The 18,291-nt window shown below is 34.0% G+C and overlaps 1 non-coding gene across 1 annotated transcript; it reads right to left on the bottom strand.

Moving 5' to 3' along the window:
* Positions 1-8,005: 8,005 nt before the first annotated feature.
* On the bottom strand, positions 8,006-8,112 carry LOC126658926 (small nucleolar RNA R71). Its single transcript, XR_007634492.1, has one exon. It is a non-coding gene; the product is annotated as a small nucleolar RNA R71 (small nucleolar RNA).
* Between the last annotated feature and the right edge of the window lie 10,179 nt (positions 8,113-18,291).

The following is an 18,291-nucleotide window of genomic DNA, read 5'->3' as shown; positions in this document are numbered from 1 at the left end:
TCCGACCATTGCAGTCTGTTGATTTAGCTAAATTAAATTTTTTTATTAATTTAACATCCGACTTAGTAACGTCTATCTCTTTTAAATAAAAATAATAATTATAAACCAAGTTAAAATAGCTGACAAATAATTTTGTCATCCAAAACCCACTCCTTACAAAGTTCTCTTCACAAAAGATAAAAAGCATTTGCAAGGCGGCTTTGGCCCTCCAAAATTGTTTCATTCATTATTTCATACTTCTTTTTTGCATCACATATGATTGCACATTCCAATTTGGCAACTACTCTATTGATTTGGATTTTTTTAATTCTATTATTGTTAAAAAACAATGTTAAAGGTGTGAAGAAATGGACATAGTTATTGCATAATTAAGACAAAAGAATTAAAAATTCGTTGATTAAGAAACGTCACTATGTTTATGCCTTGTATTTAAATTAACCCAATTGTTCAATCATAAGAGACATTTTCATGTTTTGGGCCCCTATTTTCAGAGACAAAAAAAGGTTTAAACCACTTGTGTTTTAGATTATGTTGTCACCAACTTGTATAAGCCTTTAAGCCCAATGAATATGACATCATTTATCTAGGATTTAAGTGATAATTTTTCCCATCAATTTATAAGCAATAATCAATTTGAATATATTTTAATTTTATAGTCAATTCAATTATAAATTTGATGTTTTTAATATATTTACCCCATTTTTAGCATAAGGATTATCGTCGGATGAACAACACATGCCGAATCGGGTGTAAAATAGGACGAACCGATAAAAATACCAAATTGAAAATTAAATTGATAATAAAATTAAAATTTATACTAAATAACCAACGATTGCAATTTTGAGGGACATTTAAATTATTTATCTAGCGAGAAAAAGAATAAATTTTAGGTGCAAAAACTGCACAAAGTTATCAATTCATTCTATAAGATTCTTATGAAATTAGTTATTAGATTTAAATTTAACAATTCATGTTTCATTTAAAATTGGGATGGTGAGAGATTGAGCACCGATTAAATAATCAAAATAAAAAAATGAATTTATTGAAAGAGTTTTCATAGATCATGAATTTTTACTTAACAACTCATAACAACAAGCAGCTGAATCACATAAAAAATAAAAATAATATTGAAAAAGAATTAATTTGGTCATAATTCATGACATATATGTATAATATTAGTTGTAATAAATACTTTTTTTGATGAATATATAATAAATTTATATTGGACCATTATTGCTTATAGTACTAAGTATATAATATTTAGTAGTACTATATAATATCAAATTTTTGGGGAAAAAAAATATAATATCAAATTTTGACTTTTAAAGACAAGATTTCTCTACACACCTTCTCATATCAATAATAGCACCAACTCTCGTGCTATCTTTTGGCCGCATTCACCAAACCTAATTTTGATTAAACAAATTGTATGTGATGCTATTTTAAGAAGGCAAGCAAACATGATGACTTCATTAATTGTTTTTTTCATCAATAAGAAATGTGATAATCGAGTGTATGTTTTTATACTAGTGTTATTTAGTGGGTAGTTAATTAGTCCACATATCATTACATGATCATGAATTTGGTTTAATAAATAAACTTAGATCAAGTGATTAAGTTACTGAGTTAATGTTTTAAGTTATTAAACATTACATTATACATATCTAAAGTTTATTGGAATTGAATTAATACCTTTGATCTAAGACAAAAATTCAAATTCTAATCTTATTCGTATTACTATTTTCTGAATCAGTGTAAAGGTCGTGATTTTATATATAACAAAACCTTATTTTAGGTTAATTATATATAAAATTATGAAAACTAGAAATTTTTAAAGATGGTGTTCTATTTAATTAGTAAAATACCTTTTTAACCAAGTCAAATAAGAAATCATTTTAATCCTTTTTGATAGTAAAGATTCTTCATTCCTTATTGCTCCAAATAAATGGTGATGAACAATGAAACATCAATTTTTATTAAGCACTTCAAGAAATTTACAAATTTATGCCCTACATTCCAAGTTGTTTCCATATATTTCACATGGAGATTCACCTTTTTTGCCTCCCCACAAAAGAGAAAGGGGTAGGGAAGGATCAAAGATAGAAGATAAAAAGTTACACCTTACTATGCACCTCTAGTGGGTTGAGGACCGAAGTGTTCTATAAATTTAATTTGCCATTAACACCGAATTATTTAATCTAATTTTTTATTTGTTTGAGTAATTAATCCTAGATTTTTTTTATTTTTGGGTCGAATTATCTATAATTGTATTTTTAAAACGCGTGAAATACAAGTCGGTAGTGAGGAATGCAATTTTTTTCGAAAATTCCCTAATTGTTGTGATAAAATTATCATAAATCTATTTCTTGCAAAAATATAAATTATGGGGTAATCTGATAAAAAAATGAAGAGTTTTGCAGTTAATTGCTTAAAAGGTAAAAACTGGGTTAAATAATTCTGTGTCACAAGTTCAGGAGCCGCATTGACTCTTTGTTCATATTTCAGAAACAAAATATTATAAAATAGAATATTATATTAGCTTATTTTTTTTTAATTTTTTTTTAAATGTTACAATGCAATGATCTGGAATGATATTCAATTAATTTTGATTAAAATTGTTCTATTTTGAATACTTTTCTTTTAATTTTAGAGGCCGACATATTTAAACTATCTTTTCAATGTATCTTATAAAGTTTGGAGGGATCTATATGTAGAAAAATAATTTTATGATCAAAACATTTGATTTGAGGAGAAATATGATATTTTTGCAAAGTTTTGGGGACCAAGAGTACCACCTCGGACACCCGTGGCTCCGTCCATGTGAAAGCATGCCCTAGCTATAATTAAGATGCTTCTCATATGCAGAATACTGGAAATAGTGGTCTCTTACCAATTTGGTAGAGCTGAACTACTAGTACTATCAAGTAGTTTTTGGAGTAACACTATTTTCAAAGTAACAATGAAAGTTAGGATGTTAAAATGGATTCACGAGTAGTGCTCGTGCTTGTTTTTGTGCTTGTACTAGTGTCAATTTATTCGCTTAATACGACGATTAGAATCATCACAAACACGACTCATTTTATTTATCGTGTTTATCTTTTTTTTTTTAATTCTAATATAATAAGAATTTAAAATAAAAAATAACTTATCCAATCCTATGATTTTTATATTTTTCATTTCTTATTTACTTGGTCCCTGATCTATTTTACTTTTTAAATAGTTCTTATATTTTTCACTTTTTTATTTACATAATCTCTCTATAATCAAATTTTAAAGTGATTTAATGCTTAAAAGGTAGATTAAAGATGAAGTAAAACAAAAAATAAAATTTTAATAATGACTAACTAGATACTTTTTTTCTATTTGTACATGGGCTAAGTAATTAAAAACAAAAGTATAAGAACTAAGTAAATAAAATATGAAAAATATAAGGACTAAGTAAAAAAAGAGTAGACCAGAGCTAGCTGATGAAATACGAGAAGAGTTGTCGCCTATAATGTCTAGGACTCAAAAGTCCTCTAAAGCAAATTTAGCAGTGGTTATGTTTTTCATGCTCCAGTTGACAAAATATGTTGGCGAACAGGTACCTTCGGCAGCTATAGCGTTTTCTGTATTCTGAAAAAGTAAAGACTGTAATAAGGGGGCTGAAACAGTAATGCACACCTTGTGGTTTTGCAAAAAGGCAAAGAAAGTTTGGCGGGGTTGGAATGAGAGTTCGAAGTTATCCCCAAATGGAGACTGGAGTATTAAAGAGCTGATGATACATGCCTTTAGATGTTTTAAGAAGTCTGATTATGTCTTGTTTGTTGTTATGTTATGGCTGATATGGAATAACAGGAACTGCTCAATCTTTGGCAAAACAGGCAAGGCTGAGGAGACGATAGCAGAATGGGCCCTTAGCTATGCTGTGGAATATCAAGAAGGAAATGGGAGAAGGAAATAGACAGTGCAGATTCGAAATGGAAGGCAGAACAAAAATGAGGATAAGAGATGGATTCCTCCAAGGGCCAATGAGTTTTGTGTGCAAGTGGACGCAGGTTTTGACAGTAAAAGAGGCATATTTGGCACGGGTGTGGTCATCAGGGACTGCAACGGAGATGTCATGGCAGCGGGTACCAAGATGTATGAAGGAAATATAGCAGTAGCAGTGGGTGAAGCTTTAGCAATCAGAGATGGAGTTACAATGGCAGTGAAAGACGGTCTAATTCCCTTCAGAATCTGTTCAGATGCGAAGGTAGTAGTGGACACTTTCAACAACAAAGAAGAGTCATGCAACGACATCAGTCTGATTGCCTCAGATTGTGCTAATTTGGCTAGAAATGATCTGTGTATTGGTTATTTCTATATTAGTAGAGATAAGAACCTGATAGCTCATAAACTAGCCAAGATGGCTTTGGGGAGTGATAATGTGGATCAAGTCTGGAGGAGGAGTGTTCCCCAGCAAATTCAAAATCTTGTACTGGCTGATCAAGCAGCTATGGTTTAATGCAATGCAATTTATTTCTCAAAAAAAAAAAAGTAAAGAATTACTATTTTATTCCATTCTTTACTTTTCAGAATACGTATTCCATAAAATCATGGAATAGCAATTCCATGAATCAAAACAAAGAAAAACTATTCAAATTCCATGAATCAAACGTAGCCTCAATTGAATTGCTGTATGATTTCACTTGTTTCTTTTTTCACCTAGCGAAATAGCACCGGACTCTCCTGAGACGATAGAGGCGAAGCGTGATAAAATATCCATAAGTCTGATCAGGCAGAACAGTCGAACAAGTTCAGAAGGAATAGTGGAGATAACATCTAAGAGCAACCATGTCGTAGCATACTTTAAAGCAATCTTCTTTCGATTATCAACAAGACGATAAGAAGATTTATCAATGTAAGCTAAGCAGAACGTCAAAACAATGTCTATTGCAAAAAACGTATTCACAACATTATCAATCACAGAAAGTGAGAGTGTTGGATTTCCAAAAGAAAACCAAACACAAAGCGTGATGCCCATGATGTATAAAACCCTAAAAACACAAAAAACAGGTCCCATTTTCTGTAAAAAAAAAAAACAAAATCAGAGTGAATTCCAAAGCTAAAAATAGAAAAGACAATGGCATTGTGAGATTTAAAAAAAAAACCTGTAATGAGGATCAAAGAGAGAGATGATAAAACAGCGGGGTTTAATATGTGCATGAGAGTGAGGCTCTGCACCAAGAGACGGCCGAATTTCACCGGTAATACTAAAATGGCCACCGTCACCTAATTCTGGGTCGTGGGCTGATCCGACTAATCCATCATCATCAATACTGTGATCTCTTCTTCTCTTCTTTCTCATCAACAACATTGTTGTTTTCGTAGGGTTTTGTATAGAAAAAAAACAGCGAGATATTTTAGGGTTTTAATTAGGGACTTAAAGAAATTCTTGTGTAGACTCGTTCTATCACATCATCCGTGGAATAAGTCAATCATATTATAACACCTCATTACAAAAAGGTAGATTAATTCAGCAGGGCTGTAGTTATGTGTTGGCAAATAATCGCAAGTGTACGATATCGCGCAAGTAATATAACTTGGAAGACTGATAAGTGTATATTTTACGTTATTTAGAGGTCATTTATTTACTAGTTTTTAGTATTTTATGATGTAAAATATACGCTTATTTAGTTAATTTCGCTTATTTGATAAATTATTTGTAGAATGTAAATATTTAATGTTTCTTGAGTTTTTAGGAATAAAACAGAGTTAAAATGCAAAAATAGTCAGAGCCAGAAGGATTCGAGCTGAGTTCAAGAAAGCCAACCAAGTTTCGGGTCAAACCGAGTCAAACCGAACCGAACCAGAAAAGAACCCACAAACAGCAGCTCAGCCGGCCTTCAGCCGGCCCACGACAATGAGCCGGCCAAGGGCCGGCTGATCACTGCTTCTTGGGGATCATTTCGATTCTTGTAGAATCGCAAGGGGATTCTTGACCGATACACTCATACACCTTCCATAAGCCACATATATTGTGTTCACACTCAAAGAGATCTTTTCTTGGCTTGCACTCAAAGTATGAATCAAGAAGATATCTAATCAAGCTATCTTTGGAAACGAGATAAGTGAATCATGATTCACTCAAGACGCTTATGGAAGAACTTGCTCCCTACTCCGCTCTACATGGAAAGAAGATATTCAATGCTTGATCATCACTCCAACTCCATGATATGAAGAGGGATTCTTGGCTTGAGCTCCACTCCTAGCACCTCTATAAATAGCTTGCATTTGTGTAGAGAAAAATCATCCTTTAGAGATCAATAAATCTTTCGGGATCTTAAACATCTTTCAATTTAGAGATCATACATTTTGTAGTTTACATCTAGATCATAGACAAGCCATTAGAGGTAGTCTATTTTAGTATCATTTCTACTCGATAGTTTGGGATTATTACGCAAAACATATTGGAATTCCGGAGTTAAGGTACAACATTATTGAGAGATCAATTACCGTTGTGTTCTTGTTAATCATGAATTCCATATATGTTATTGTTGAATTTCCTTTAATTATGAGTAGCTAAACCCATTTTCGGGGATTATTAATTGGACTTATGTCTACTTGATCATTTTGGGATATTGGATTGTTATTAAAATGATGTGTTAATTAATGCTCATAATGCTTGAATGTTTTTGGCCAATTCATTCACTGCCCTATGTTTTAATTATGACTTGAGAGAGCTTAATTGAAATAGATCAGTTAATTAACAACGTATGAATTAATAACACGAGAGTGAGTTAATGAATACGTGTTCTTGAGGTTTTCTTAATAAATGTCATTTAATCACTTGATTTGGTAGTTTATAACACGAGAGTGAGTAATCTACTTATTAATTGGTTATTTGTATATTTTTATCTATAGCGGCTTGAGAGAGAGTTATAGATGCATTAGACTAGCCTGAACCATTAAATTAATAACATAATCCAAATATCCCATGAGATTAATGACATAAAGAAAATTAATAATCCCTGATCTTCCTTATTATTGTTTAAACCCATTTTTATTCAAAGCTTATTTTTATTCTAAATTAAATCTGTTTAAATCTATTTTATTAATTTTAAATCACTTCAACCAAATTATCTTTTTGGCTATCCAAATTGAGTATCTTAATTGGGTGTATTTAGTTGCTTTCCTTGTGGGTACGATATCTGGACTTCACAGTCTATATTACGAGTTGACACTGTGCACTTGCAGCATTTAATATCAACAAGTTTTTGGCGCCGTTGCCGGGGAAAGCATATCTTTAACATCTAAGTTAGGATAGCTCGGCTTGTTTTAGCCTTTTATTTTCTTGTTTTACGCGTGGGCTTTGTTGTTTTTGTTGATACAGGTACTCTTCTTGTAGTGTATGCATAATACACGTCGCAAAGGTCTACCTTTAGAAACATTTCAACCAGATCTCACATCTTTTGAGCGAAGCATCAGAAAATCAGCTCAAAAGAATCTAAATATGGCAGACGAAGAAGGTAATCTGCTTGGATTGAATAATGAAGGGGATAACAGAGTAATCCCACAGAATCAGCAGAATCAGCAGAATCCACAGAATCTGCAGAATCCACAGAATCTGCAGAATCCGCAGGATCTGCAAGGACAGAATAATAACAGGCAGAGACAACCAACATTGATGGAATTCTTCCAGCCGAATGTAGGAAATACTACGCATGGTTACTTTGCACATCCTGTGCGGGCAAACCATTACGAGATTAAAACCAGTATCATTCAGTTGTTAGAAGCCCGCTGTCAGTTCTATGGGCTACCAAATGAAGATCCAAATGCGCACATCTCAAATTTCCTGGAGGTGTGCAGTACATTCAAGCTCAGTAACATGACAGAAGATGAAGTTTGGCTGCGCTTATTCCCATTTTCTCTGAGGGATAAAGCGAAAATTTGGATTCATGCTCTGCCTAGAGTTGGCATTAACAGATGGTCAGATTTGGCCAAGGCATTCCTGAACAAGTACTTTCCCATGGCGAAGACCGCAAAGCTGACTAGAGATATCATGCTTTATCAGCAATTGGATGGAGAATCAGTGAGTGACGCATGGGAGCGGTACAAGGAATTGCAGAGAAAAGTTCCTCATCATCATATTACCAGAGAGAATTTGATCCAAAATTTCTATAATGGGTCAAATGATCAGACCAGGAGTATCATTGATACAGCCGCAGGAGGGTCATTGATGAGGAAGACCACTAATGCAGCATTTGAGTTGTTAGATGAGTTGGCAGTGAACAGCTGTTCTTGGCCAACTGAGAGGGCGAAAGCACCTGCTCAGAGAGGAGTGATGGCAGTTTCTACTGACCCAGTAGTGGAGACGGTCAAGTCACTACTACAGGATTTTCTCACAAAACAAGTTGTAGCACCCAACACTCATAATGTTGCTGCAATTCAGAGCAACTGCGAGGTTTGTGGAGATCCTAGCCATATGGCGAATGAGTGCTATGTGATGTCGCAGCAGTTCAACGAGCAAGTCAACTATGTGGGAGGACAGAGACCAGGAAATAATCCATATACTGCTACTTACAATCCAGGGTGGAGAAATCACCCAAATTTCTCATGGAAGGATAATGGAAATCAGACCCACAATCAGGCAGGTCCTAGTTTTCAAGGAGAACAAAGACCACAGCAGAATCAGGGTAACTTCCAAAATCAAGGCATCTTTTACCATCAGAACAATATGCCACAGCATCCACCTGGTTTCCAGCAGAACGAACATGGAGAGTCTCTGCACAACAAAATTGATAAGATGATGGAGTTGATCCTAAAGAAGGACGCAGAGACTCAACAAGCACTTAAGAATCATGCTGCTACTATTCACAATCAAGAATTGCAAATACAGCAGATGGCTAAAGCACTCCAAAACCGAAATCAAGGTGGTTTACCGTCCACTACTGAGGCAAATCCAAGAGAGCAAGTCAAGGCGATAACACTAAGGAGTTCAAAAGTATTGCCTAAAGCTCATGCAGAGAAGGTTATATTAGAGGCAGAAAAGGAGCAGTGTAAGGAAAAGGAACCTGAAAAGGTAGTCACTAAACCTACTCCACTACCTCCGTATGTACCCAAAATACCATTCCCTCAGCGATTGAAGAAGCCACAAGACACTTGGAAGTTTCATCAGTTTTTAGATACTTTCAAGAAGCTGCAAATCAACGTCAGTTTGGCTGACGCATTACGAGAAATGCCGCATTATGCCAAGTTTTTGAAGGACATCCTCATGAACAAGAGGAGCTGGGATGAGAATACGGCTCCATTTACTGAAAATTGCAGCTCCATTAGCTTGAGCAAATTACCAACAAAGCTCGAAGATCCAGGGAGTTTTACTATTCCTTGTACTATTGGTAATTTGCAAACTATTAACTGTCTTTGTGATTTGGGTGCCAGTATAAATTTAATGCCTCTATCTTTGTTTAGGCAACTACTTGGTGACCAACAGGTTAAGACCACCCCAATGATGCTGCAGTTGGCTGACCATTCGGTCAAGAAGCCATATGGGATCGTGGAAAACGTATTAGTTAAGGTCGACAAATTCATATTTCCAGTGGATTTTGTCATCCTTGACTATGAGATTGACAAAGAATGCCCATTGATCCTTGGACGCCCATTTATGAACACAAGCAGAGCACTCATTGATGTGAATGCGGGCAAGCTGACTCTGCGAATAGAGGAAGAAAGCGTGGAGTTTGAAATGAAGAAGAGCGAACAATGCTTGAGCAATGAAGAAAAATGCATGAGGGTCGACTATGTTGAGGGAAGCGGGCATGAAAACAAGAGGGAAGTTATGTACTTGTCCATTCCTGAGATATTCCGAGAAATCGAGCCATCAAGCAAAGAGGGAACAATGTGCGAGCCATTATGTCATAAACTTGCGCAGTCAGTAGAGAAGCGGGCACCTGCGAAACTTCCGCCTCCTGCAAAGCCACGAAAGCGTAAACCCAAAAAATGGGCAGGGTGGAAGTTGAGACTCAGTCACAAGACTAATGACATAGGACCATTGCAGCCAGAAAACCTTAGTGATGGTAAGTTTGTTATGCTAAATACTTCTCAAGGATCTTGTGCAGGCAAGCTTATATCAAAATGGAGTGGACCATTCAAACTTCGGCGCAACATTGGTCCAGAAGTGGTGGAATTGGAGAGCGCGAATGGAGATAATTTTAAGGTTCTTAGACAATGGTGTAAACCGTGTCTTAAAACTTTTATTGATCAAGGACATGAGCGAGTTGCTCTAGTTGATCCTCCATGATTCTATTACCATATGGTCAAGCTAATGACCATAAACAAGCACGATTTGGGAGAAATTCCAAATTGTTCATTTTTTTTTCTCATGCTTTAAATAGTCAGTCTAAATTTTCATCCATTTCTGTTTATTTTTATTTTATGTAGTACTTTTCACTTTATTTTGTTTTTCTTCTAATTATAACATGTTGTCTTTAGCTTTTATTTGTGATCCAGCCACCGCCATGTGCTCAAAAGTAGGCATTGTTATCAGTCAAAAGCGGATAGCAGCTTTGTGAAAATTTTGCTGCAATCCTAAAAAGGGAAGAATTTTTATTATTCTTCTTCTTTTTGTGCACTTTTTCATACATTGAGGACAATGCATTATTTTAAAGTGGGGGGTGGGGAAAGAAGAAAAATAATAAAAGAATTAAAAAAAATAGATTATATTAATAAATAGTGTGAGGAGTGCTCTTATTTTTTTAAAATTTTAACTTGTCATTTTAATGTTTTAGGCGTAATTTTAAAATTTTGTCATTAAAGGTTATCTCCCGGTCAATGAATGTCTTGAATGCATTTTCTAGTTTAAACAATTAAATGTTGATGCTTGCCTAATGAAATGCAATTTGTATGACATGTTTTGATGAGATTATGGTGAATTCTGATGGTTGGTTGTGTAATCTTGAACATGATCAAAGTTACCTAATGCGGATGCATGATATGCGTTAAAATTGGTCAATTTTGAAAATCTTGGGCATGATTGACATGATTTCATAGGAATCAAGTATGTGGCATTAAATCACCCTCTTTTGAGCGTTTGAGCCTTATTATTTGTTTGAGAGTGTTGATTATATGCGGAATTCCTAGAACTTGCTCGGTGTCTGTTCGAGACTATACGGCTGAGTTTTTGACAACTAAATGACTATGGCATTAGGATTACACCATTCTTTTAGACCACTTTCAAAAGCCTACCCTTTTTACCCTTAGTTTACACCCCTTGAGCCTTAGCCATTTCTTTGATTTTTACCACATTTCAACCATTTACCCTTTCACAATTCACCTCTTTGAACACCCCAATTTGACTTGGTCAACTTAAATTGAGAAAATAAACGTGAATCTAGCTTGGCGAAGAAAAAGAAACTGTGAACAAGTGTTGAAAAAGAAAATAAATGCCTTAAAAGAAAAGAAAAAGAAACAAGAATGAATAACAAAGAAAAATAAAATCAATAAAAATTAGCAAAAGAAAATAAATAAAGAAAGGCAAATAAAAGAAAGAAAAGTTCACTTGTGCTAAAAATTCCGAGCTAGTTCATTACTTACACTTCATAGAAAATGTTGATTTTCAAGTCAAGTTGTAGCCAAAAATATCCAAATTCTCCTACCCCGACCCTTAGCCAAGTTACAACCCATTCAAAGTCCATATAATAGTTGTCATTTACCGAGCTAAATAGTGGAGTCCGGGACTAAGAGCAAGCTTATGGCGAATTTGCATGTTTAGTGAGCTTCATTTTCACACCCGAAACACTTGAGTGTTAGAGTGATATCTTGTGAGAAATTATGCTTATGCTTGATGCTTATGAATGAAATGTCATAACTTGCCCATCGATTATTAGACTAATTGATCGCATGTCCCGCAAATGATTGTAACTTTGTGATTGTCTTGAGTTAACATGATTCCAATTCAAAAGGATTCTCAAGGTCATCAGAATAAGTCATTATAATTGCATTCCTCATTTGTTTGCATCTCTTTTAGTTGTTGACATTAGACGATTGCATTCGTGATTTTCTTCGGTCGGGATTAACGTTGTTGACAATTGTTCAAAATTTCGTAGGTAGTTAGATTTGTGTTTTTGAATAAATCATACTCTTGCTTGAGGACAAGCAAGGTATTAGTGTGAGGAGGTTTGATAAGTGTATATTTTACGTTATTTAGAGGTCATTTATTTACTAGTTTTTAGTATTTTATGATGTAAAATATACGCTTATTTAGTTAATTTCGCTTATTTGATAAATTATTTGTAGAATGTAAATATTTAATGTTTCTTGAGTTTTTAGGAATAAAACAGAGTTAAAATGCAAAAATAGTCAGAGCCAGAAGGATTCGAGCTGAGTTCAAGAAAGCCAACCAAGTTTCGGGTCAAACCGAGTCAAACCGAACCGAACCAGAAAAGAACCCACAAACAGCAGCTCAGCCGGCCTTCAGCCGGCCCACGACAATGAGCCGGCCAAGGGCCGGCTGATCACTGCTTCTTGGGGATCATTTCGATTCTTGTAGAATCGCAAGGGGATTCTTGACCGATACACTCATACACCTTCCATAAGCCACATATATTGTGTTCACACTCAAAGAGATCTTTTCTTGGCTTGCACTCAAAGTATGAATCAAGAAGATATCTAATCAAGCTATCTTTGGAAACGAGATAAGTGAATCATGATTCACTCAAGACGCTTATGGAAGAACTTGCTCCCTACTCCGCTCTACATGGAAAGAAGATATTCAATGCTTGATCATCACTCCAACTCCATGATATGAAGAGGGATTCTTGGCTTGAGCTCCACTCCTAGCACCTCTATAAATAGCTTGCATTTGTGTAGAGAAAAATCATCCTTTAGAGATCAATAAATCTTTCGGGATCTTAAACATCTTTCAATTTAGAGATCATACATTTTGTAGTTTACATCTAGATCATAGACAAGCCATTAGAGGTAGTCTATTTTAGTATCATTTCTACTCGATAGTTTGGGATTATTACGCAAAACATATTGGAATTCCGGAGTTAAGGTACAACATTATTGAGAGATCAATTACCGTTGTGTTCTTGTTAATCATGAATTCCATATATGTTATTGTTGAATTTCCTTTAATTATGAGTAGCTAAACCCATTTTCGGGGATTATTAATTGGACTTATGTCTACTTGATCATTTTGGGATATTGGATTGTTATTAAAATGATGTGTTAATTAATGCTCATAATGCTTGAATGTTTTTGGCCAATTCATTCACTGCCCTATGTTTTAATTATGACTTGAGAGAGCTTAATTGAAATAGATCAGTTAATTAACAACGTATGAATTAATAACACGAGAGTGAGTTAATGAATACGTGTTCTTGAGGTTTTCTTAATAAATGTCATTTAATCACTTGATTTGGTAGTTTATAACACGAGAGTGAGTAATCTACTTATTAATTGGTTATTTGTATATTTTTATCTATAGCGGCTTGAGAGAGAGTTATAGATGCATTAGACTAGCCTGAACCATTAAATTAATAACATAATCCAAATATCCCATGAGATTAATGACATAAAGAAAATTAATAATCCCTGATCTTCCTTATTATTGTTTAAACCCATTTTTATTCAAAGCTTATTTTTATTCTAAATTAAATCTGTTTAAATCTATTTTATTAATTTTAAATCACTTCAACCAAATTATCTTTTTGGCTATCCAAATTGAGTATCTTAATTGGGTGTATTTAGTTGCTTTCCTTGTGGGTACGATATCTGGACTTCACAGTCTATATTACGAGTTGACACTGTGCACTTGCAGCATTTAATATCAACAAAGACCAAGTATCGATCCCACAGAGACAATGGACTTAATCACTAATTTCAAATATTCTTTAATCGACTAGCTAGAAAAATCAATAGGATTTTGTAATTTAATTAAACTAATATAAACTGAAAACAAATAATAAAATATGATTTAAAACAATAAGATTAAAAAGTTCAAGGATTGATAATCCCAAATAAATAAGTAAAATTATGGAATAGGATTTCTTAGTGATTTTATCGCGAATCGAGCTATTCTAAAGCACCGAATCCCGCCCTCTCAAGCCTCAAAGATCCGAATAAAATCACAACCTAATTAACTAACCAATTATTAACTCGCTCTCACAATATTAAAACTGAATTAAATAATCAAATTATAATTATGAAGCAAACTCAACGACTACCTAAATTCCAACCCGCTCTCACGGCGTTTTTCTTTAAGTTCTTAATTATCTATGTCTATTTAATTAACAATCTCTCAATTAGTTAACTAAACACAATCTCATGAACTAAGTAGCTAATTTAATCCAAGCAATAAGATTAATCATAAGGCACGAATTAACACTAATCCATCCAATCCAAGTAATTACCAATTTCTAAGTTCATATCAACCCTCGAACAAGGGTTTTAGTTACACATATTAAAACTGAAACAAAACAAGAAGGATGATGAAGAAGAAAGCATAATTAAACAATAAATACCGGAGTTGTCAATTTCGGAAAGAATCGTCTTGATTAAACTTGAAATCTTCAACAATCGTCTTGCAGAAACTAATTATAAACTACTTATAAACTGCTGGAAAAAACTAAACTAAAAGCTATTTAATAAAAACTAAATTATAACTACTCTAATCTAATGTCTAATCTATTCTACATCTTAAATTGAGTCTAGTACAAGGTCTTTATATAGTAGGAGAAGTTCCGGAGTTTTCTAATTCATATTACAAATCAATTTGTAATAGGAGTTGTAATTGTGGGTTGAGGAAGAATTTCAGTCCAAATCAAATCCTGAAGCATGCGTGTTTTACTCTTGTCTCGTTCGGGAAGCCCTTGGTTCCGTTCGAGACACAGCCAATTTTCACATGGTCTCGAACGGGAACGTAGGTTACGTTCGAAAAACTTGTAACCGAGAGCAAAGCTCTCGTTCGGGACACTCTTTCCCGTTCGAGACACAATTTCAGCTGCGAAACTACTAACTTCAAAACTTCATAACTCGATGTAGAAAACTCCAAATGAGTCGGTTCTTGAACCGCTGGAAAGCTTAGGATGTCTACTTTATTTCTTATGAAGAACATAAAGTCATTTGAAGTCATTATCTGCTCCAAAATTGCCAATGAATGCGCCGGGGTCAGATTTTCATGTGTGCAAATGTGCTTTCTTCATTCCCAAGCTTCACGACCTCGATCTAATCCACGATTTATACTCTTTATTGCTCAAAATGCTCCATAATCACTAAATAATCCTTGAAACACTAACACACACCATAAAGTATAAAAATACTAAATAATGTATGCATAATACGATAAAAGTGATTAAATACGCTTAGAAACGACTCGGAACATAGGAGTAATTTTACTCCTATCAAACATCCTCACACTTACCCTTTGCTTGTCCTCAAGCAAGAAATAAATCTTACTCTACAAAACATGTTAGAAAACTTAGCACAATCTTGAAAATATATCAATAATAGAAATTCCCAAACCTATGAACAATATGAAAAACAAACTTCTAAACCCGACAACTAAATAATGATGCAATCAAATAATAATAATAATTTTATGACATAATTCAATATAACAACGGTTACTAACTCATTAGTACAAGGTCAAATTGAATCACACTTCAAGCTTTACTATCACTTGCGGGACATGGAAAATAATCGATTTCTCACTTAGGCAAATCATAGCACAATTTAGTAAAAACTAAGCTAATGGCATCAATATTTCAACAAGTAGGGTATATAACAAAGGAAGCTCACAATTGAAAACATGAATACTCACCATAAGCTTGCTCATAGTCCCGGACTCCGCTACTTGATTCGGTAATCAACAAAAATCATATGGTCTTTTATTGGGTTGTAACGTGGCTAAGGTAAATGGTAGGTAAAAAGGTTAAACAAAGGCTAATTATCAACTTAATACACTATTTATTACTACTATTAATTTCTAGGTTGATCTAACTCCGGTTTTGCGTTTATGTGAACTTATAACTTTCTTTTCTTTTTGAATTACGCTCTACTCATTGCTTTTTGCAATCTCAAAATTTTTTTCTTTTTTTCCTTTTGAAGCTTTTGCTTGCAAATTTTTATCTTTCTTTTTTTTTCAATCTTTTTCAAGGCGCAATCTTAATCTTTTAAGCACAATGTAGTTCACTTTTCTCTTTTCACTAATCTCGAGTTATTAATCACCTATATTCATCATAGTCATAACAAATAATATATAAAGTTGATAAGGTAAACAAAAGAGGTAAATCATAGAACGGTAAAGGGTAAAATACGGTAAAAACAATAAAAAGGTTTAAGGCTCAACTTGGTGTAATCTAAGGGATAAAGGGTAGTCTATTTAAGTGGTCTAAAAGAAAGGTTATACCTAATTGCCATAATCATCTAATTGTTGAAAACTCAATCGTGTAACTTTAAACGGACACCGAGCAAGTTCTAGGAATAAAACATGAAATCAACACTCACAACAAGGAAATTAAGCTCAAAACTCTCAAAAGTGTGTAGTGTTATGCCATAAACTCAATTCCTACTTAAATTATGCTACTCATGCCAAAAGTTTAAAAACGACTATAAAAATAAACAATCAACATGTCATGAATCCGCATCAAGTTATTCAATTATGTTTCAACGATTTGAACAAGTCTAAATTTTGAATTCACCCTTATTTCATCGGATTATGTCAACGAATTATTAAGTTATTAAGCAAGCATCACTTATCAATTGTCGAATTAAGAAGTCGCGTTTATACATTCATTGATTTGGGAAAATCTAAAATTGACAAATTTAAAAGATAACACCAAATCAACTAACACTTTTTTTCATAATTGAAAGACAAAGATTTAAAGCGATACAAGGCATTGTAAAATACTACGACTATCCTAAAACACTCTAATACAATCTACTAAAGCATGAAAACACAAGAAAAACAAACTAAAAAAAAACAAACTAAACCTAAGAAAACAAACAATAATAAAAAAAAATCCTAACTAAACGATATGTTTTTCCCCCATCCTCACACTATTTCATGCAATGTCCTCAGTGTAATGAAATAAAAAAAATTGAAAAACATGAGTGTAAGATGAAAGAAAAATAATACCTCTTGGGATTGCCTCCCAAGTGCGCTTTAGTTAGAGTCTAAAGCTTGACTCTTCGCGTAAGGTTGCTAAAAATACAACCTAACATGAGGAAGCCGTCTTGGTAGCATTTTCTTCCTCTTTTTCCTTGTTGGCTCTGATATAGAGTATGCTTGTACTCTATAGTAGGGAACATGAGGAGTATGAAGCATATTCATATATTTAGTATTATTTCCATCATACTCGGAATCAAACCCTTCTAAGAATGGATCTTTAAAATCAAAGGTTTTGTTAAATTCCTCGTAGAGTACCGTAATACCAAATTGCTCTCCACTTTCATTATTTAAGCTCATGGATGTTGTAATTGGGTGGAAAATCGGAGTTTCAAGTTCACCATCCTCACACTGTTCTTTTTCGACATCTACATGTACCTTTGTTGGATGATGTCCAACTAAAGCATTGACATATGGAATTTCAGCCATCTCATCCTCACTATTGATCGGCACATCGTCAACTTGAACCACCTTCATAATATGCGGATTGTCAAGTGATTTTCCGCTTCGAAGCTCAATTACTTTTACTTGCTCTTTTAGATTTGATTCTGTTGTAGATGGTAGACCATCTTGAGCTATATTTTGAATCAAAATAGCCAATTGAGAAATTTGCGTCTCAAGACGGTGGCTGACCGCGGCTTGATTTTGGAAACCGGTTCTCATCTCCTCAATGAATTCGTCAATCTTGCTTCCTTCATCCACATTCCAATTTTGCTGAAAATCCGGTGATTGTTGTGGTTCATTATCAAAGTTGGAATTGAAATCCCATTCGTTTTGATGTGGGTGATAACTTGAATTAAAGTTCAAATTTTCATTGAAGTTCTCCCAAGTATCGTTCCAACCATAAGTTTCACTATCTTGCCATTGATCACCCATATAGTTGGCATGTCCATTCCAATCTGGATAGAGTACATGGCAGTCAGCTCGAGTATGACCAAAATCCCCACAAATTTCACAGTTATACTGAAAATTTTGGTACTGCATATAATTTTGATTCCATGCCATTACTCTTTCCAAAATAGGTATACCAAAAACAAATTGAGGAAAAACCAACAAATATCAAATTTCCTGCACACCCAAAAATAAGAACACCCCACGTAAAATCCAATAAACACAAAAAAAAAAAAAAAAAAACAGAAAATAGAAGCTAACACAATCAA

This window comes from Mercurialis annua, linkage group LG7 (genome assembly GCF_937616625.2).
Source record: "Mercurialis annua linkage group LG7, ddMerAnnu1.2, whole genome shotgun sequence".
In the NCBI taxonomy this organism is placed as follows: domain Eukaryota; kingdom Viridiplantae; phylum Streptophyta; class Magnoliopsida; order Malpighiales; family Euphorbiaceae; genus Mercurialis; species Mercurialis annua.
The sequence above is the reverse complement of the archived record's forward strand: the minus strand, read 5'-3'. Positions and strand labels throughout refer to the sequence as shown.